The sequence below is a fragment of the Oxyura jamaicensis genome, chromosome Z (genome assembly GCF_011077185.1).
Source record: "Oxyura jamaicensis isolate SHBP4307 breed ruddy duck chromosome Z, BPBGC_Ojam_1.0, whole genome shotgun sequence".
Taxonomy (NCBI): domain Eukaryota; kingdom Metazoa; phylum Chordata; class Aves; order Anseriformes; family Anatidae; genus Oxyura; species Oxyura jamaicensis.
In genome coordinates this window covers 12,787,602-12,809,790 of record NC_048926.1, presented here as the reverse complement: position 1 = coordinate 12,809,790, position 22,189 = coordinate 12,787,602, and the positions used below count along the sequence as shown (strand labels likewise).

Sequence of the window (22,189 nt, the reverse complement as noted above, 5' to 3'; positions counted from 1 at the left end):
CTTAGGCCTCTAAAAAGTGCTTATTTGAAAGAAAGCATAACTTTTCCATTCTTCAGATATGAGTGCATCTCAGCCAACATACTCAATGGGTACATATAAACTAAAAGGTTATATGTATGCCTGGGAATGTTGTCTGGCATTGAGGCTAATAGCTACAGAATTTTTCATGCCTACATTACTAAACTCCTTAATTCATCATAACAGGATAGACACATGCATCTACTGCCCATTGGGAATGGTTCCTTAGTAACACTAACTCCCAAACTGTGCCCAGGAATTGTTTGGGAGAGTGCATGGTGGCATGCTTTTAGTCTGTGCCAAAGTCTGTTTGAACACTAATACACAGTTTTTAGACAAATTATTGCCAGTGTCTCTGAATGTTCTGTGGCATTTTCATTTACATAACATTTTAGAGACACACCTAATGCTGTCTCCTCAGAATGATTAGTCAAAATGAAGGCAAGTAACAGACAATCGTGGTGCCCCACCTAGAGATAAATCATCTTTGTATTTCCAATTAAGTAATTCATCATCTAATATTTTAACCACAAAACATCACAAAAGAAAGTTCATTGGACTTTGGCCATCAAGTTATATACTGGTTTATCTGAAGACGTGTTTGCCAAAAAATAGTAAAATGTATTTTTTTTTTTTTTTAAGCTAAATACAGAAAAGGAATAAGAATAAATACAACATCACCAGGTAGTTTCCAAATGATGAATATTCCTCTTACACATTCTTTTCTCCAAAAAAGGAAAAAAAAAAAAAAAAGGATGGTTCCATTTTGTAACTGGACACAACTGGCAACTTGGTTCCCAGTGTGGCCATAGGGACAAACATCAGTCCATCTGCTTTGTCAGCACTTCAGAAGATGTGTGGGTGCTTCATTTGTGGGCCAGAAAGCAGTATTAACTTGTCACAGATTTAATTTCTCACAGACTTCCAACACCAAAGGCTCAAAGCCTTTTTTTTTTTTTTTTTTTTTTTTTAACTTTGTTGGGGACAATAGGTCGTCCAGAAAATTGAATTGTTAACTTGGAGAAGCTGCAGCTTTTACAATGCAATTACATACTGATAGATATATCTGCCTAGGTGATGCAACTCTGCTGCAGAAAAAAAAAGTACTGAGAGAAGAATATACCTTTTAGGAATGCTTAACATGGAATTTTCAAGTAGACATAACTTAAAAATCAAGTCAAAACAGTCTATTTATGAAAAATGTCCTTTTCTGCAACATGATCTATTTAAATTCTAGTTTTTTCAATGTTTACATTTTTACATTTGTCCTCTGTCTGTTTTAAAATTTCTACCTGACTTCCCTTAGGTTCCCTAAACATAATCCATACTTTCATCCTCATAGAGAAGAGCAGCATAGAAAATCTTGGCCTAAGAGATACATGTTTGGAAAAACAAAATGATAAGCATGCAGTTTTCTGAGAGGTTACTAATAAGAGGAAATTGTTTACAAATCTTGACTATAATGAAAGAGCACTAGAAAGAGCACTAGTATGTACAGAATTGTTAATTTATGTTAATTTATAGTTTTAAGTTACTACTGAATATTTTGTGGATTTGCCTACTTCATCTGCTGTATTCTTCATAAAGTTTGCAATCCTGTTTAAGTATTGTACTCATATAAAAGAAGATATAATGACTGTCCTAAAGAGGCTGTACTTTGTATAACTGTGCTTTTGCCTGTCAGCTCTCTGTGGAGATTTCAATACATTAAGGTAGCCTTTTATCCATAGTATTGTTGTTAGATATTACAGCTAGTGGTCATGAGCAGTGCTCTTTAAAATCACTGTAAGAAGCAGTTAAACTTTGTTGAATATGAACAGCCTCCACCAGAATATGGGTGCATGGCACCACCCAAAACAAAGGCACATGTGGGCGGCACATGTTTTGTTGGGTATTATTTTGAGGATAGGCATGTGTGAGAAAAAAGATGTAAAATGCCATAGAAACAGATGCAGAGAAGACACAGAACCCCAGACGCAGGCCAGAACAAGCACTCTCATACCTCTAAGTAAAATGGATTTAAGGTGACTATCAACCATAAAGGACTTGAGGCTTCTTGAGTGAAAATTTCCCTTGGTTTCAGAGGAAAGGCATATATGCACAATCTTTGTAAATAGAATGCATACAAATATTTGATGCTATCATATAGTTATTCTGACAGAGACCATCCACTAGTTAAAACGTAATATATTTCCAATTTTAAACACTGAATGGATTAGCCTTCTGAATGGATCCATAAATTATACTAACCTGGCAACATTCAACATATAAATTTTCCTGACAAGAAAATATATACACATGCCACATAAAACACTTTTTATACTTCCATCCACTAGATATTTTCCTGATTTTACTCATTACTTTTGTACTTTCTGTGGTTCCATTTCTGTTTCTCTACATTTCCAGAATTTAGTCAGTCTTACTCCAGGCTACCCTAGTGATCACTCTCTTCTGGTCAAAGTGTTTGTTTCTCCTGCATTTCCTTGGGCAATGTTTATCTTTTCTCTGCTATTAGACTTTGTTTTCCCTAATGTATTGGAGCGGTTTCCTTCTCACTTGCTCCCAAGCATACAGGCAGCATGTAAAATCACTCATTTGCCTTCTTTTACTATCTTGACTTTTCTCATCGGGAAAAATAATTCAAAATCTGAATCCCTAATTGTTCCTCTTAATGAATCTACCATCTTAAAAGGTAAGCTATGATCTTACCAGTTTTATTATTTGTGGTAATTGTGTTTACAGACTAGTTAAACACTCCAGAGAAGAACGTGTCTTTGAGTAGAAGATGAATGTATAATTTGTTTTGGTGAGCATGCCATTTTAATTCTGTTTTGCTCTGCATAATTTATACAGAAAATGTATTTGTGTTCGAATAATGTTTGTATAAAGAAGCCTGTTAAATAAGAGAGAACACATCGGTAAAGAGATTAATTGTAAAACTCACGTTATAAAACTCATATTTAAAGTATACTACTGCATGAAACGTACTTAAATTAAAATAGGTTCAGAAAGATTGCTATATATGCGTGGACTGAATTACACTTGGAAGTATATCTTTCCATTTTTTTTCACACAGTTCAAGAATCCTCACTTAGACTACACAGTGTAAATGTTTCATTTATTTTTTGATTTCAAATGTAAATGTTGTTCTGCGTTTATAGTTGTGAAGAACTTAGCATATTACTTATACTATGAAAAACTGGATGCTCCTTCAGAAACTTCCGAAGTACTAAAGTTGACTGTCCAACCTAGAGGAATGTTGAGTCAGGATATAGAGGCTATATATTTTGATGCTAACCTCATCTGAGTTTTAAGAAAGCAGTTTAATGAAAAAATTCTCTTCTATACAAGTACTAACAGAAGTATAGAAGTTTGGAGGTTTTTTTGTTTGTTTGTTTTAGAATCTAGATTAATAAAGGTGAATGCAGCTTTTTCTGCTCCATTTGAATGGAGAACATTGGGTTTTATTTTAGTTAGTCCTGTGATGTTCTTCTGATCACCTCATTTCCTAAATCTTTTCATTTATACCACCTAGAATTTCAAAAGAGAAAAATGCTTAATATTCCTATGTCGCTGCTGTCTAACCCAAAAATATAATATGCCTTAGGATTGTCATGTAAGGATCCTGGCGTGCATTAAAAGGAGCATGGCCAGCAGGTCAAGGGAGGTGATCCTCTCCCTCTACTCTGCCCTGGTCAGGCCTCACCTGGAGTACTGTGTCCAGTTCTGGGCTCCCTGGTACAAAAAAGACAGGGATCTCCTGGAAAGAGTGCAGCGGAGGGCCACAAAAATTATACAGGGCCTGGAGCATCTTTCCTATGAGGACAGGCTGAGAGACCTGCATCTGTTCAGCCTCGAGAAAAGAAGACGGAGGGGGGGATCTTATCAATGTCTATAAATATCTGAGGGATGGGAGACAGAAGGATGTAGCTAACCTCTTCTCAGTGGTTTGTGGGGATAGGACAAGGGGCAATGGCTGCAAGATAGAACACAGGAAGTTCCGCACCGACATGTGAAAGAACTTCTTCACAGTGAGAGTGACGGAGCACTGGGACAGGCTGCCCAGGGAAGCTGCGGAGTTTCCTCTGGAGATATTCAAGGCCTGTCTGGACACCTACCTGGGCAGCCTGCTCTAGGGAACCTGCTTTGCAGGGGGGTTGGATTCAATGATCTTTTGAGGTCCCTTCCAAACCCTACAGTTCTGTGATTCTGTGATCTTATGGCCCTTCTGTAAGATTTTTTTTTTCATTATTGGGAATATTGTGTAACATAACACTTTGATGACCTTCCACAGCATGGTGAATTTAGTATAAAACTGCAAAACTCTTGATCATTCAAGATCTATCACTCTGATTATTTTTAGCAGTTACTTAAATAATTTTTTTTTTTCTCATTTTCAGTTATCCTTCAAAAATCTTCCCTCCCCAGAATAAAAACAATGTGTATTAAGGTTTTTCTTACCAGGACGGTACTACTTTTGCCTTCTTCTAAAAGCAGTTCAGAGATGTCTGTTTGAAACTTTTTTATGGATGGGGCTCTTCACATGTAATAGATATAACTTCTCCAGTACATCACATTTCTTTCAAAATGCTATATACTGATGCCAATATGCCTGAAACAGAAAATTTAGTATCTAATTTCAGGGAAGTTATAGAGCGGTAATAATCTGGTAATAGAAAAAAAACTACATGCCTAGGTAGCTGTAGAATAATAGCTAGTTCTTGGCTTGGGAATGTTTTCTTTGCATTGGCAAAGATTTAAAGGCCAAGTTCTTGCAACTGTGTATGTGCCAAGGAAAAAGTTACAGTACAATTAATCTAATAGGTTTCCTCTTGTATATACACTTTCCTTTGCAAAAACATACTGCAGCCTTTTTCTTAATTAAATGCTATTTTTGGTTGTGTGTTAATTTAGAGCTCAAGAAAGGTTCTGGATTGCTAGTTTAATAGATTGAAGTCCTTATTTATCCATAAAAACAAACAGAGCAGGAACAACGATTAACGCATTCCTCCTTGTGCTGTTTCCCTGTTGTGCCCCAGAAAGACCACCACCAAGGTTATAATATAGTTCAATCTCTTCTCTGTTGCATGTGGAGACTGTATATATTTGTGTTATGACAGTATTATTGCTTATACTCTGAGCTGGTACACAAAATTGGGCAGAAAAGAAATGTCCTTATTAACTATATACAAGAAAATATAAACTAAAAGAGAGGGGAGAGGTTTCCCAAAGATTATACCCTTCCCGTTCACCTCATTTTAGGCTCTTAATTTGTTTATTCTGTGTGGTTTTGATTCACTTTTAAGTTTCAGAGTTTCTCAGAGGAAGTGGGCTTGGCATTTCATAGTTGCCTGGGAAGCATTACACATGCTTATGACTCTACAGAAATATTTTCTGTATGATGGAAAGCTCTCATGTTTATCACTAATAAGTTGCTCTTGCACCAGCTACTTCATGACCACTTAAAGTGACCTCCATTTCTTTCTAACTAAGCACAGATCAAAGGACACAGTTCCTCGCTTTCCTGAGAAATTCTTATTAAGACTCCACAGGATAATCATTTAATAGCAAAACAAAACAAAACAAAACAAAACAAAAAACATTTCTGTGTAACATTTCTGCGTGTGCATTTTTCCGATTTAAGCAGATCCACGGGAGCACAGCCACCACAACCAAGCGCCCCAGCCCCACCACCCAGAGGTCTGGAGGCACTATGTGCCTCAGCGCGCCCCGGGAGGGTCCCAGCTCCCGGTGTTAGGACGCTTGCTGTGGGACCCGTCGTTTGTTACACCTCCACTAAGCAGCTTTTGGCTCAGAAGGGCAGGTTTGATTACTGTCGGCACTACAGAAAGCCACGAGACTCCTGACTGAGCAGCACCACCCTGGGCTGACCCGAGGCGGCCGCTGCCCGCCCTTTTGTCATTCCCAGCCCCACTGCTACCACCGCTCTCATGCCCGCCCATTTCTCCTCTCTTCTCAGTACCACGCAGGTAACCGGGGACTGTCGGAAGCAGACCGTGAGGAGGGAAACTCTGGTGATGCTGGAGGAGGATTTCAAAGCCGCTCTAAATGCCTCCTCAACGCTCTGCCGGCCCCAAATGCGCTACCGGGTGCCGCCGCGCCTCCTCCCCCAGCCCAGGCTGCGACACAGCCCGGCCGCCGAGTGGAACTGAGAAGAGACCTGCCCTCAGAATTTTACCTCAGATTCACCTCTTTCCGTTAACAGAGCGCCTACTCGTACTTTATAGACGCTATTTATCCCTCTTCATGTGAAATTCTGTCACGAATTTTAGAGCGAGTAATTAACAATGTGGAAGCAGGCTCCCCCCTCCGCGGGTAATGGAGCAGTCCGCTGCCTTCCTCAGCGCCGACTCTCGGCTTTTAACTCCTTTTCCGCCGAACCCCGACCCTTATGTGTAAAAGGTGATTTCTTTCAGAGAAATGGCTCGGGTCCTGCCTCGAGCCCCGCCGCACGTAAACATTTGGGAGAGGGCGGTCAGGGTGGTAAGAGCGCTCTCATACGGACGGTGCAAAACGGTGGAAAAGTCTACCGGCTCCCCAGGTGGACTTAAATGCCACCAGGTAAAGTCACCCATCGTGAGTTGCTATGAAGTGTTGTGGAGAGAAGTAAGAATGCTTAAATAATATGTTTTGCAATGTAAACCTCTGTAGACCCTGCTTGTTGCCTATCTGCCACCGAGGTCAGCAATCCCCCCCCTCTCTGGAAGACATGCCTCAGTCAAGGGAGAGTGGTTGCTCCTCTCAGGTAGGTTAAGTCACATTCTAAAAAAAATTTTTTTTTTTTTTTCCTCTTAAACTTAAGCTTATAACTTAAGTTGTAACTGGAGATAAGAAGATGACCTAACCTGAGACATGGAGTCCTACACTACGGTTCTCAATTTAAGCACTTAAGTGTCAATGGTGAGACTGATACAGATTTTTCTGATTACAGTTCCTAAGGAATTAAATAAAATTGTACCAAAAGTACTTAATTTGTAAAATAATGTACTGTGAGGGGTCTTTTAGATCAAATTTCTGTTTCTTCAACTATTCTTCCATTTCTCTATTCTTGCTTCCCTTCAAGTGGCTATTCAATCCCTCAAAAATCTTCAGTTTTACTATGTAAAGCTTATTAAAAACGTATTGACTTCTTTTCTGTTCTCAGCCTCTTCTGTCTCTTGGCCATATTGAACACTAGAAACCCCATTTCCCTTACTCAGAGTCTCCTCATGGATTCAGAGCGCTTTCTTCCTCTGGTATTTTCTCTGCCTCTCTGCAAATGTTCTTTGGCTGCAAAAGTTTTCCTCCTGTTATTTTATTTCTCTTATATCTTTGCTGCAGCAGGATCGTTCTTTGGACCACCCTTTTTTCCATTATCTTTCACTCTAATTCCCTCATGATACTGTTCTGAACCATACTCAACCATATGGCAAGAACTATTTACCTTTTTAAAGTAAGAAATGGGGGAATATAGCTTGAACTAAATGCAGAAGAAAATTGTTACTTTTACAGCAATTTATTAAGATTACTAGGGATGTGTTGGTAGCAGTGAACATGTGGAAAGAGTTCTGGTAGAATTTCTGCAAGTTCATGTCTCCTGCACTAGAGAAAGCAAAGAATTTCTTTAGTGCAGGAGACATGAACTTGCAGCTGTTCTTCTACCAGAATTGTAGTGCAGGACACAATGGAGTATGAGGACTAGAGGACTACACTAGTGCAGGAGACACTTTTCCAGAAGCCTCCTAAGTTGTATGTATGGATGCATGTGTGCCAACTCATGGAGTGTTTAAGGGCAAGCAAGGTGAATTACTTGTATTGCTGTCTGACAATTAGTGGATACAAGTATCACATTTCCTATAACAAACTAACATTAGAATATTTAAATTTATTACAGCTTTATAACTTCTTGTCTAAAAAGTGTTTTACACATTTGGTTTATATTTCAACATTAGGCCAAGTTTCTAATCTAGAAAGCACACATGGTACACAACTGCAACCACAACCCTTAAAAGTAAAAAGAGAAGGAAACCATTTTACAAAATAACAACAATAAATTGCAAGATTTTGATTAATAGAATGCGTAAGAGAAATGTCTGCTTTTGCTTAGGGAACTTGTGCAAGTTTTTTTTTTTTTTTTTTTTTTTTAAAAAAAAAAGGGTAAACAAGGGTATTGTATTCAGTTTGTGAGTTTAGTTGTTTGCTTCTCTTCAGTCAAAATAGCTTTTCCTTTTCGTATGAAGCGTTCGGAGCAGTGGGAACTCCAGAAGTTGTGAAGTTGTGGTTGATTGGGTTGCACTCCCAGTTTCTCTGGTTACACTACAGAGAGCAGCGCTTTTCTCTCCCACTACGGTCTCAAAAATAGTTATGATTTTTATTTATTTATTTATTTTGTAAAAATCCACAGCTTATTTTTCTTCCTTCTTGTTTGGGTTCAGTCTTCATCTTTTAAGAACAGCCATAACTTTTCCTTACAGTAGGCACCTTGACCTTCTGTTTGTTGATATTTCAGGCTCTCTGTACCACTGCTTTTTTTGCAGTGCCTTAAACTGAATGTCCCTCATGGCATCTGTCAGCTTCTATCTAGTTCTCATGTCAAGAAATTCAGTATTAGGATTATATTTGCAGTAAGTTTATTTAGGTATAGAAATTCATAGCTAGGTCTGAAGAAGAACTCTTAATCATGACATGTTGAGGGAGAAATGACACTGTTTAATAGTCTAATTCTGGTTTGGAAAATACCCTAAAATATCCTAGCCACAATAAAATGTCTGAATTACATTGCCCCTTTGATGTCTGTAAAAATACCAATAGATCTTTTACATTTTAGCACTATTTGATGTAAAATTTGTCCTGCAAGCCATTTTTCCTGTACTGCTTTGATAGGATTATTGCTTTATAGATGCAGTAAGAGAAAATGTGATGTCTTCCTTTATTCTGTGAATTTTTACCCTAAGATGTGTTTTGCTGTAGTGTTTTTCTCTTGTTCTTATTTCAAAGGTTAAGCAAATTATGTCCAGTTTTTCTATTTCCGTAAAATAATCATGCCAGTTTTGTGGCTTGTTCATTTACAAGAAAATATCATATGCAGAGAATGTTCACTCCCCATCACAGCAAGGCAACAGTTTAATTTTTAACCTACAAGAATGGAATTTATAGCATTTAAAAATATCCTGATTGTTTCTGTCTGAAATGGTAAAAGGTTAAGACAGGCGATGTATCCAGAGCTGTTGGGCTGGTTTTTTCTTTTTTTTTTTTTCTTTTTTTTTTTTTTGGTTTGTTTGTTTGTTTGTTTTAATATCTCTGGTCTAATATTCAGTCTTCTGAGAGAACATCTGGCAGGATAAAGCAGGTAATGTGAATTCCATCAGTTAGGGCATTCAGTCAAGGATCTTCTTCCAAGCCAATGAAGTTTGGAAGCATTATGTGTGCATCTGTGGAAAGTAACAAGTGTATTCCCAGATGCTGTTCTCAGGAGCTGAATCGACTGAAAGCAACTATTACCGCCCGTCCACGGCCATTGCTCCAGTGCTTCATATTTCCTCCCCACTAGGTGGTGATATAGGAAAAGCTCCGTCTTCCATGTTTGAAGGAGAACGGGTTAATCTCCTATGCACTATCAGAAAGCAGTACATTCAGTCTTAAGTAGTCTTTTAGACGTAAGTGGGCAATTAAATGTGCTCTCAAACAGAACTTTTCTCCTGTTTTGTGGAAGGTGCAGTGAATGGTAAGATTAGGAAGAAAGATTAACATAGCTCATATGAGTCTGAATAATTATGTAAATACATGTGGTGATAATACTAATGTGCAAAACTTATTAGGACACTTTCGAGGAGGATATATTTTAGAAATTTGACATTCTAGGCTTGTCTAACTTGAAAAGAATGGTTTAATTCAGCACACAGCAATCATACAGCATGAATGACTGTGTGAAAGGCCCTAGTTTTAATCAGAGAGAGCAGTGTCTGGAACTGCTCGTGATACAGGGACTTAGGTATGTAAAGACAGAAGCAGAAACTGGAGCTTTGTATACATCTAGAAGAACTGGCATTTTTGACCAAAAAACAAAACAAAGCAAAATAAAAACAGTACAGCACTAGACAACTGGATGTTACAGAGCTGTGCAAAAGTAATAGTATAAATGGAAAGTAAATGGTGACAATTCAAAGTTTCACATTTCTTTCTTAAATGGGGAACTAGAGTTTCTTAAAAATAAAGAGATGAAAATCCCCTTCACTTTAGCAGTTTGTAAGTGTGGGTCATATGCAAAATATTTACTCCACAACTCTTACTCCTCAGTAATTTTTCTGCTGCTTTCTCTCATGCTCTGTATGTTATCTGAGTGCTTATTCTCAAGACCTGGTACTTCTAAAAGGGCCTTGGGTTATCAGAGGTGCAGGCTACCCCCTTGTAAGTATAAGGTATGGTATACAGGGGCATTGAATAATAAAATTAATTTGGAAAGCCTTTTCTTGGGACAGAAGGACCATCCTGCATCTGAGTAGAGGAAAAATCTCTAAGTACAGGCTGAAATTGAAATTATCATGATGAAAAGGCACTTTAAACATGTTCATCTCTGAGACATGAGGATCATTCATAATATTTTTTTTTTTTAAAAAAAGAATGAGGGAAAATTTAAAAGTCACTGGCAAGTTTTGAGATGCTACTCTGCTGTGGCTCAGTGTCTCTAAAATACAGAGACAGGACTTATTACTACTTTGAAAAAGAAATCCGAATCCTGTCAACCAATTAATAGAGACATTAATTTGCCTTCCTGTTTCATAAGGCCTCATATATAGCTAATATTTATGCTGTTACATTTGTATTTATATAATATTTGTACTTATAACAGTTAGTGAGAGTATATACTACATTTATAAATTAGTTGAAGTCTGAACTGAATATTTTAATAGTTAGACAATAGATAACTGATTTCAAAGTGCTAAGCAACTTCAAAATTTAATAGAGGAGAAAACTAGAGATAAGTACATGTCACAAAGTTTGTGTTTTTGTGGTATTGTAAGAATTAGGTTGTGTGAAATACTTTTGTTTAGATAGATTTTATATTATCTTAGTTTTCTTTATCTTGTCTACAGAAAAAATTAAAAATACCTGAAAATGTCACAGGAATTGTTTTCCTCTTAGTATCCTGTTGTCTGAAAATCAGTGGGTTTATCATTTCAGAATTAGATACATACACAAAATTGCTGTTATTGTAATTAATGTTTTCTATAGATAACACTTCATCTGTTACTCTAAGCAAGATTTAAAAAATTTTATCAATCATTGATAATTTGGATTTTTTTACAAAGAGACTCAATGAATTGCTCAGAACAGGTAACTGATCAAACAGTTGCTTCACTGCCAACACTGAAAAATTTAAATTGAGCTTTACTGTTTTCCTTGTCGGTATCCAGTTTTATTTTCTGAAATACCAGCAATTGTTGAAAACATCCTGGTACAAGTTGCTGCTGTTAGAAATAGGCAGGAGCTGAGGCATTTTAGGAGAGAAGAGATTTGCTGGTATAGATTGTTTTATGATTATTAGCATCGGATACCAACCCAACCTGTCTGAACCTGAGCAGTTCGGACCTTCCTTTTGACTTCATTGAGAGTACCCTGAGGTTATCCATCGTTCCATCTTATCATATCTCTTATGATTACAAGAATGTCCTCTTCTCAACATTGATTCTTATTACCCCGTCTTTCAGGGACATCATAATGGAGAAATCTGTAAGCATTTCTCTTTATTACTATTGTTCTGATCAGGACCAGATGACCTGCATCCTGCCTACACTGTAGCATCCACCATTAGAAACATCAATAGAGCTGCATTAGTGGAAGGAAGACAAACAAAACCCCATACAGAGATTTCTTTAAGACTGTTGTACGTTTGCTGGAATTTCAAAGTACTATTTCATTTTCCCTCTTATCTTGACTGAGACAAGTGTTCAGGCATTAGCTACTGCAGAAAGGTCCTGTCCACCTTACTCTGGGAACACATATATTTTTAGCACATTTTTCTAATGCCTTACTTGGTTCCCACAGTCATTTCAGCTTCTAATCCAAAGTTGCTGTCTTCATTTTTTAACATCTTACATTTAAAAGAGACAGCTAGATACCCTCTATTTAAAAAATACGGATAAAATCATTATTTCACAGTCTTGTAAGTGGTGTGAATGATTTTTGGAAACACAGTATTAGATACTAGATTTCCAAATTTGAAACAGGCAGACTTAACATAGCAAAAAAAATAGTGGAAAAGCTAAGTGTAAAATAGGAAAGTTAATAAAGTGGTAAAGCAACAGCATTGTCAAAGTAGTCAGTGCTGAGCAAAGAAGTGATTTTTTCCTTCTTTTGATTATGCGTGTCAGCCATCACAAAGTTTGGGTGTCTGCCAGAAGCTAGCCGAAATTTGAAAATATATTTACTATAATGTAAGAAAGGGTATGAGAGCATTCTGAGTGAGGAATAGATGGGAACTGGGAAGACAAAGTGTTTTAGGAAAATTAAGAGCTGAGATACACCTTGAGTGGTCCAAAAGATCTGTGAAATGTGATTTCCCTCTAAACAGAAAAATTCATGTTTTCCCCTATACCTGTATTTATCCCTGTGTCCATTATTTGTATGGCTTAGTATTATTTCTACCAATTTGCCTGGGGTGAACATCAGACTTTCTATGCTGTGGTTCTAGCTCTGGTGAGAAAATAATTAATAACAATAATTTTATCTGATGATGACTATGTTGCGATGTGGGAATTATAAGAGTTTTACAAGAAGGAAAGAAGAAAAATAATCTAGAATCATGTCTTGAAATAAACCAACTAACATCATCACAGTTATGTGATAGAAATAATGGCTTTAGAGAAGTTTACAGAAATGCATTGAGAATCAAGTCTTAGTCAAACACACTTAGTGGTTAGTTTGTTAATCAAGATTTAAAATGGTGGTTATACATCAAAACAGGTAGGCATAGTAAATACTGACACTCAAAACTAACAACCAGTTTATGCTGCTCTGGAACATGATTTATGTCTTGATTTTTAAGACTGACGAATGTGAATTATACTTCCTTAACTGTGTTCGTAAAAATTCCATAAATACAACCATAATTGGTCTCATAATGTACATATTCAGTTTTCAATCTAGTTGACTATTGCATCAATGAAAAACTGCCATATCATGTTTCTCTCTTAAGCAGAATCAGTACATGCACATAGCAATTTTTGAATTCAAACCATAGAATCTGATGGTAATTTATTGATTGTACAATGTCCTCAGTAATACACACATATTCTTTATTTCCATTTTGAACCAAAACACTAATTTCCTAGTACTTTTGGGTAACCTTGACATATATATATATATATATTTTTCCAGCTAAAGAGAAGAAATGGACTGCACTGCAGAAAATGTTGTCTGTAAAATAATTGTGTCTCAGACTTTGTGATAAGGCTGAACTGACTACTGGAAAAAGGACATTCCTTGTTTCAGACCCAGTCACTGTTGTCTGTTGTACAGTGTTACTGTAAAGCTTGGAATTTTCTTCCCAGCAGCATTTGTCTTGGGCAATTTCAAATATTTGGGAGCTACGTGATACCAGATTTCTAGTTAGAAACAGTTAGTTTTCTGAATAAGAGCTACGTTTATGCTACAGTGATTCATTTGTGTCTGATTTTCAACCCTGTATATGCCTTACAGTCCTTTAACATTAGCTTCTCCTCTGTCCTTTTGTTGTTTCTTGCCACTGTTGTCACTGCCAGTTTGTGTTCCTTAACTCCTGGGATATGGATCTTCCATCACTCCCAGCTCAGATAGTTTCCTGTTTTCTGAGCTGAAGTATGGAATCTGTATGGAATTGTAATCCTCATTCTTGATTGCTAAAAGATCTAGTGACTTTGTTTGAAAGAGACTATACGTTTTGTTGTTTATAACAGTCATTTGTTAGTGGAGAGTGCCAGCAATCTTCACTGACAAATATGAAACTGAGAAAACAACCCCTCACCCAAAATAGTTTATGGCTAGATAAGCAGCTATGAGAGGAAGGATTGAATGAGAAAGAAGGCAAAAGTAGAACAGCTGAGCAGTTTGTTTAAATCCTTTTGTTTGTTCTCTGATTATTAATTTATTTGCTTAGTAGTTTGAAAATGCAGAGTATTTTGTTTCCTCTTACTAGTTTGTGAATGTTTCATTGTAAGGAGATATGAAATCTGTGGGCCTTTAAGGCTATAATCAAGATATTATAGAGGAAAAAAAATCCTCATGTTCTTCTGTGAGGGAACTTAAAAGATTTGTGTAGCAAAAGAAAAGCAAATGTTTTTAACAAACCATTATTGTAAATTTGGAGAACTAATCTATTGATGTCAGTACATCAGAAAAATCTCATCTCTGCAGAGTATTACATTATTCAAACTTGGGATGGGGGCAATAGTTACTTTAGTGTTGACCATGAGATTTTCATTTTTCAGAGAAACTTACTCTTCCAAAGAATCTTTGATATCATTTATGTACTCTCCTAAGTTGTGTAAGATTCTGCTGATACAATTTAGAGCAGATGCATTCCCTTAATAGAAAGTGTGACAGGCAAGGCATTTTAAAATTGTCTAAAAGCATCATATATGTACTATGCCCCGCATGGGTAAGACTGCAGATACTAGCAAAGGTTAATGGTGCAAGTACTGCCTGCTTCCCTGCAAAGATGAATCATTCAGTGGGCTAAGTACAGCCTCAGCTGGAGCAAAGAAGTTTAATTTGCATACTGTGTGCCTGCAGTGATGAACAGCCCTCGGAATTTGGAAGAACAATGTGGTGTCTTTTCCCTTGGAAAAAGCTTACTTGACAATTACTTTGCTATGCTTTAGTAGCCACTTTGGACAGTGTGATTCCCCTCAAGTCTGATCAACAAAAGAGCTCATTAAATAATAACATACTGCTTTAATTTTTTTTCATTGGCTAAGTACATATCCTGCTAGGGAATCTTATGGACTTAAACATGGAATTTCAAACAAATGTCTTGCTCACAATTCTGCAGCTGTTTCATTTTCCTAAGTTTATTTAGAACTCTGTGACTATTTCTCCAGACATAACAGATGTACTGCACTATTATTATTAAATCATATTATTTATCTCATATAATTTTCACAAATGATTCATTAAACAGGGCATAAAAATAAGTACATTAAAATAAACAATATATTAAAATAAAACTCAGATTACAGTATACTTTCCATGAAAGACATATTCTAATTTATAATAATAAGTGAAATGCCCTACTAAAACAGTAATTAAAGCAACCATCTGTAGGAGACAATGATCTTAAAAGGTTGTCTTGTTAGGTTATAAATGGTCTTAAGGGAAATTAAGTGTGAATGTAAGGGGACTTCTGAAACTGTACCAGACAGTCTTGGTCTGGTGTTCAGTGGTGCTGATATATATGATATATTTTGGAATTATGGGTCTGTAAAACAAAACAAAAAAAATGTTCAAAATGTTCAAAAATTGTTCTTCTTTTGTAATAACACCATAACGATCTAAATATATTTTCACACTGGAACAGGTATTTGGTTATAGGCTATTAATGACAATACCATAGCTTGACATCTTCCTGGTGTTACTGAGCTGTTGAAAGATTTTGCATCTAAGATTTGCATCATACATTTTGCATTAAAATAAATAGTTCTATAACTCACAGTAAAAATGCTTATGTTGATAATCTGTTGTAGTGTTAGACTTTGACAGTTTTAAAAGAACACACTAACATTTTGCACTGTTTGGAAGCCCAGTCAGTAAAGCACTCATTTGTGCAGCAAGTATCAAAACAAATTAAGCAGATAATAACTATACCAAGATAAATAAAATTAACTATAATAGGAATAGGACTGAGCTTAAATTTTATTTACAAATGAACATCCTAAGGCATTTCATCTAGTAAGGTATACTTAACAAAAAGTATCAAAATAAGGAGGAGGACCTGCAAATCTTATTTCCTAATCAAGACTGTGATCTGTTTGGCCTGTCTGACTTTGTAGGGTCAGTCTCATGATTGAATAAAGAGTGCTAGGAAGAAAAGAAGAGGAATAAGATATTTGGCTGTATATTAAGGCATCCAGGCTTAGTCTAAGAGGCAGAATCTGTCGGGAGATAAACCTGTTTAAAGTCCATTGCGCTGAAAATAAAAGTACAAAGACCAAAGAAAAATAACAAAGGTGCTTTCATGGTTAAATATAGTCAAATATAGAACATCAGTCCAAGGCAATGGGGTAGATGAGATCATTTCAGACTCAGCTGACCTTTGGTGGTATTACAGCAGATAGCAGTATGAACAAGTCTTTGGAACACATTGACCATTTAAAAAAAATATTATTATTCAAACAATAAGAAGAAAAACAGAGTGAAGTGCATCTGATGCTGAAATCATGTACAGAGTTATCTGAGAATTTGAATGTGAAAAATAACAATGGTGAGTGTAGTCGAGAAGTTATAGAATTTATGATTCCTAGTAAGAGATTAAAAAGAGCATTTGTAAATAAAATCACATATGAGAAGATTCTTATGGAAAAAGGTGTTCAGGAATACCAGATACTTAGAAAAAAATATATAAAGTCAGAGATGAGAAATATTTCAATCTCAAGCAGGTTAGAATAGCCAAATTCAAAATGCAGGGTTGAAAATGTCAGCTCTGTAAAGAAAAATCAGGGATTACTAGTAGCTAACTGGAGTATGTGTCAGCACTGTCACGTCCAATAATCAAGCACAATATTTAGACGCTTAAGTAGGAATTTCCTGAGTAACATACAGTGGAATATGTCCACAGTGGAATATGTCCACTGTATCTTACTCAGGTATATGTAAATGTATCCATTTTGGAATACAGCCAAAAGCAGAGTATTTTGCTCAGCTTTAATCACTATTTCAAGAAAGTTCTGGACAACTGGAGAAAGCCTACAAAAGATCAATGAGAATAATGTCCTGGAAGGTATGACATTCATAACAACTTTGAACGAATTCAGGCTCTTCAGCCAAAAGAAGGAAGAGCTTTCTTGAGAAAGCTTTCAGAGCTACATTCAAACATCCAAAGTGTATCCAAAATTAGCAAGTGGTACAACATTTGCTCTGGATGAGACAAGAAATAACAGTTTATTTTGCAGGAAGAAAGATTTCAGTTAAGCATTAGAGAACAAAAAGTCCAACAGTTTAACACTCTGGTAGTTAAATACTGGAGTAGGTGGCCTCGACAGGTTGCAGAATCTCTGTCACTGAAGGTTTAAGGACAGGTGCTGTGAATAGTTTAGATTTTGCCTTTGGGCAGGACAACAGACTAAATGAGTTTCCTTTCAATTCTGTTTGATTCTTAGATTTTATATCTACTTTACAACATGAAGTCAGCTTTGAGAAGAATACAGAGTAGTGGAAAGATAAATACATAGTTTTATCTGAATGATTGTCCTTTACTAATACATATAAAATATTATGCATTATTATTAATTACATACATTAATAAAGGACAATCATTCAGATATTTATATTTTTTTCAGATATATGCGTCATATTTGCGATGCGATTTTAAAAGCAGAAGACCTGCATTTTTTGGTTCCAGCTGGAATGTCAGATTGCAAGAAAGAATATAACCAAATTTCATCTCTCTAATGAGACACTGATGATGAACATGGTTTGTAGTAATTCACTATATTGTAGACATAACGGGATTTATGCCTATATAAGAATAAATTTCCTCAAAGTAACCTGTATAGATCCAAAGAAATATAAAGAAAGTAAAGCCAGAATTCTTTCTCAAGGAGCATTGATTTGATCTAGTCTTTTGATTTAAAACCCTTTAGATTATACTTATCTTAAAATCATTTCTTTGTAATGAATCTCCATTAGGCAACAGCTGCAGAGCATCACTCATAAATCTGATCCTTGGCTGCTGCAATGGCTGTCCTGAGGCTGGTCTTGACAGTGGTACTACATTTAAAATAGACTATATTAAATGAAGTTTAAAGTACAGAGCTGCAGTCAAGAAGCTCTTTGGCCATTAACACTATGTTCATTAGTGAAAAAAAATATATTGTCTCTTATCGTTTCTTATTGTTTGTTTTGTTTTTTCCCCCCAGAGTACAGCAACTTGGAGATGAAACAAGTCCTTCTCATGGTGAAAACAGTAAGGAATTGGCTATTGGAAATTGCCTTTGATTAACCAGTTTGCTGTTGATACTTCCTGCTTCATCGTTATTTTGACCTAATTATTCATGAGCTACATTTAATATACTGTAAGAGTAGTTTTCTAGCCATGGTCATTTAAGGATAAAAGACTAGAATTGTCCAAGGTGATCAGGGGTTGTAGATGTTAAGTCTGATGGTGATGACCTTTGTGCATTAGCATTGTAAGTAGCTTCCAACAGTTAGTCAACAGTCGACTTTCTTTCTTTTTTTTTTTTTTTTTTTTTTTGTATGTTCTGTAGATTCTGTTTCAAAGAACATATTTCAGTGTCTATTTTAGTCACACTATGTATTATGGTTGTGGTATAGTTTTTCTCCATGTATTTGATGCATTTGTTTGATGAATCATTCAGAGAGAAGAGACCTGACTTAAAATCCAGTACTGTCAGTAAGAATTTCCTATGCACTTAAAAGGAAATAGAGTTAGGCTCTAAAGAAGTTACCATGACTTTCATGAACTGATATTATTCCAAGAAGCTATTACAGTATTGCTCTTATGTCATATAATGCAGACTTAGTAAGTTGGTAATATTAAGCAAGACAATGAATTTTGGGATTATCTCCAGAATAGAAACTCACTTTTTCCAAGTATGCGATTTATTTATTTTTTTATTTATTTATGTTTTCTAAGGAAGGGTAACCAGAAAAGGAAATCCAGACTGGTTTTACTTCTTTGTGTATTTGGTACAGTTTTTTGTTGTTGTACTGACAGTGACCAGTTGGTTCAAAATGACTAGGTACCCATCTTTAACTCATTTTGTATTTTAACTATCACAAATGTAGGGGGTGCATCTTGAAGAAATGCAGGAGGAAACATTTTCTGGATAATTATTTCAAAACTCAGTTCCATTGCATTTTCGAAAGTTAAAAAAAATGTGGACAGTATTTGCATGTCATATTCTTTTAGGTTTTACTTATGACAATAAAAACAACCACTGTTTTTTTCTCCAGAAGCTTTATTACTAGTACCTGTCCTGCTCCACTGGATTACAAACGTGGGAAAGCTGATTTCAATCTTCATGCCAGCAGCATCCACAGTCTGTACTGCCTGGCAAGCAGCTACTCCTTCAGCCAGCAAGTATTATGCTTCCTCTTCTCTTGTCCCTGTGATTGGGAAAAAATCTGTGACAAAAAAACTGAAGGCATTGATTTCACTATTCTTTTCCAATTATTTTCCCATAATGCCTATAAAGACTATACCGTGATAATTTTTAGCAAATTACGACGTTATGCATAACTATTTCTTTTTTAACTGTTGCTTTGTTGCCCCTGTCCTTGCATCCACCTTTTCTATTTCATTTGCTTGTATATTACAGTGATTATTTCCTCTTGAAATAACTATCCTCTTTATTTCTCCTTATTTTTACTTATAATTAGTTCATCACCTGTCCCTCGAGGACCATGATCTACCATTGAGTGGTAGGTAAACCAAATAATAATAGTGAACAAGAGCAGAAATGCTTTGTTGGTTTCAGCAGAACTCCAAATTATGCTTTACATGATTTTAATATCTGGTCTCAAAACTTCCTTAATCATACTTCTTTTGGGGCATCTGCAATGGTTTTCTGGGGTTAAAGCTAGTAAGTTTGGGTACATAAGCACTTAGTTCAATTTGGTTCTAATTAGTAAAATCTGTAAATCCTAAAGTCATATAGAATCATAAAATCATTAAGGTTGGAAAAGACATCTAAAATTACATAAGGAAAAAAAATAAAAAATAAAAGTGTTTCTCCCTAGAAAAGCAGCACACATTTGAAAGCACACCTTGATAAACTCTGTCGGACTTAATTTACCATCTTTATCTCCTGATTTTCTCAATGTTTGTAATCCTGTTCGTTTAGGGTGGTATTTCTTTAAAAAAGTGCTTACTACAACAGTGTTCTATCAGTAGGTCAAGGTATTCATGCTAATGTTAATTATTCCCTCAGCAGTATCAAATTAATGAAAGGCACACCTGGGTTTTTCAGTTTTCAAGCAACTATCTCACAGGGCTTTGGTCTGTACTGCAAAACAGTCTCAGAGAATGCTAGTAGGTTTTAATTTAGATGAAACTGAATGAGGACGTGCGGGCCAGTGCACCTACTGCACTTTAACTACTGTTACAACTGTGAACGAATATGATTAATTTAATCTTGATTTTCCTAGCATTTTTTCATGTTTATTTGAAGGAATACAAACTTTTCTACCTCATTTTCCTGCATTATTTCCATTGGATGTAAGCAACTGTCATAGTAGTTTATAAAAAATTGTAGTCTCTTGTAAAGAAAGACAAAAAGAAACCTTTACTTCAGAAAATGCCTGAATCAGAGGTTGTGGTATTTAGTCTTTTTTTTTTTTTTTTTTTCCTCTAATGTTAAAATGTTCCTAATGATAAAATTCATTTACTAATGCTTAACTGATGTTATACTTTGAAAGTATTATTTCAACATTTATCCATTCATCCCTGCAATGATTTTGGCTACTCAAAAATAAAGAACATTGTTATAGGTATTAACAGTTGAAATTAAGATTGCAAGGCTGTGAGCTGAGAGGAAGAAATGATTTCAGTTCCCATATTCTTTGTTTTCCATCGGGTATAGAGAAAAGTTTGTAGTTCATGCACAGTCGATTAATTGTCACCATTAAACTTCATCAGTTCCATCACATTTAAAATATCAGTTCCACCAATACATACTAAACCGAAGGACAGCCATTTTAAATACTGTTTTTTAGTGTAGGAAACACATTTTTATTTTTGATGACTGTATTTTTTACAGTGCTTTGAAATGATTTTGGCATGAAAGGTACTATGGAGATAAAGATGACGTGTTTTCCTTCTGTTACTGTAGTCATCTCAATTTACTTAGACTGACATCATTGTTATTGTGGGATGGGAAAGAAAATCCATTGAAGATAAAAGACTGAATCCATGTCATGACAAATGAGGTTATGAAATGTAATTACTTTGCATGCTCAGTAATAGTTTTCCAAATGTACACATACAAATATTTTTTAATACAGTTTAAATGGCTCTATCTGTTAACTGCTTGAAAATGTTACTACTTAAATGTAAGTTCAAAACAGGGGTTTATTTTCAACTCGGCAGGAAAAAGCAGAAATGTGGAAATCTATACACTGCTTTTAGAAAATAATTTTTAAAAATAATCTGTACTAATATTATATTATCATATTATTCATGAAGCCCTAGACTATTATAGAGTATTGGTATATTACAGACTGCATTGTGGACTTTAAAATAGAAAGGCAACATGGCTTTAATTGCAAGAACGTTCCATGCATTATTATAATAACAATTTGCTCTGTGATTCTCTTCCCAGTCATTAAATCTGTCAGTCTATAGCAGTGGATAGGTGCATTTGTAATAATATATTACTTTTATTTAACACCTCTAAACCAGAATGTAGTTTTCTTATTCCTAATAGAGAATAATAAGTTCAATAGCAATAGATGTAGGCACTTTTGGGATAAAATATGACAATGTAACCAAAGGAAGCAATGCTACTTAGGTGTCTTTAATACATCAATAAAGATGCTTGTAGCATGCATCAAAAACTGCAGAAAGAGTTTTGGTAGAAGTGATCTAATTACTTGGGATAGAATATAATGAAATCACAAAAAGGTATCATTCTGTTCTTAATGATAAAGTTAGCTTTAATTGCAAAAGAAACAGGGATGTCAAAGAAAATACAAACATTATTTGTAGTAGATATATTCCTGAGATTCCTCTGACTCAAAGTCTGGTCAATTTGACTTAATGTATCTTCTCATGTAATCTTGTGATAATACAATAGTGATAGTGAAAAGACATTTGATTCATTCCCACTAATTTAAAAAAAAAAGTAATTTTTGCTTGCAGTGATCAGCAATTCAACTGATAGCTACATGTTTCATAAGATCTAAATATGTGTTCTTTGCATGTAGCATTCCAGTTATATAGAAAGAACATTGTTGTTTA

The 22,189-nt window shown here is 35.5% G+C and overlaps 2 long non-coding RNA genes across 3 annotated transcripts; one reads left to right on the top strand and one right to left on the bottom strand.

The window, feature by feature from the left end:
* Positions 1–530: 530 nt before the first annotated feature.
* On the bottom strand, positions 531–6,345 carry LOC118156622. Its single transcript, XR_004746346.1, has 3 exons — positions 6,218–6,345; positions 4,480–4,630; positions 531–1,386 (listed from the first exon to the last, which is right to left on the bottom strand). It is a non-coding gene; the product is annotated as an uncharacterized LOC118156622 (long non-coding RNA).
* LOC118156621 lies at positions 6,231–21,927 on the top strand. Of its 2 annotated transcripts, XR_004746345.1 has the most exons (5): positions 6,231–6,354; positions 6,456–6,600; positions 6,691–6,784; positions 18,129–18,175; positions 19,186–21,927. It is a non-coding gene; the product is annotated as an uncharacterized LOC118156621 (long non-coding RNA). The 2 variants fall into 2 exon arrangements; XR_004746344.1 differs by having other exon boundaries at positions 6,343–6,600.
* The last annotated feature ends 262 nt before the right edge of the window (positions 21,928–22,189 follow it).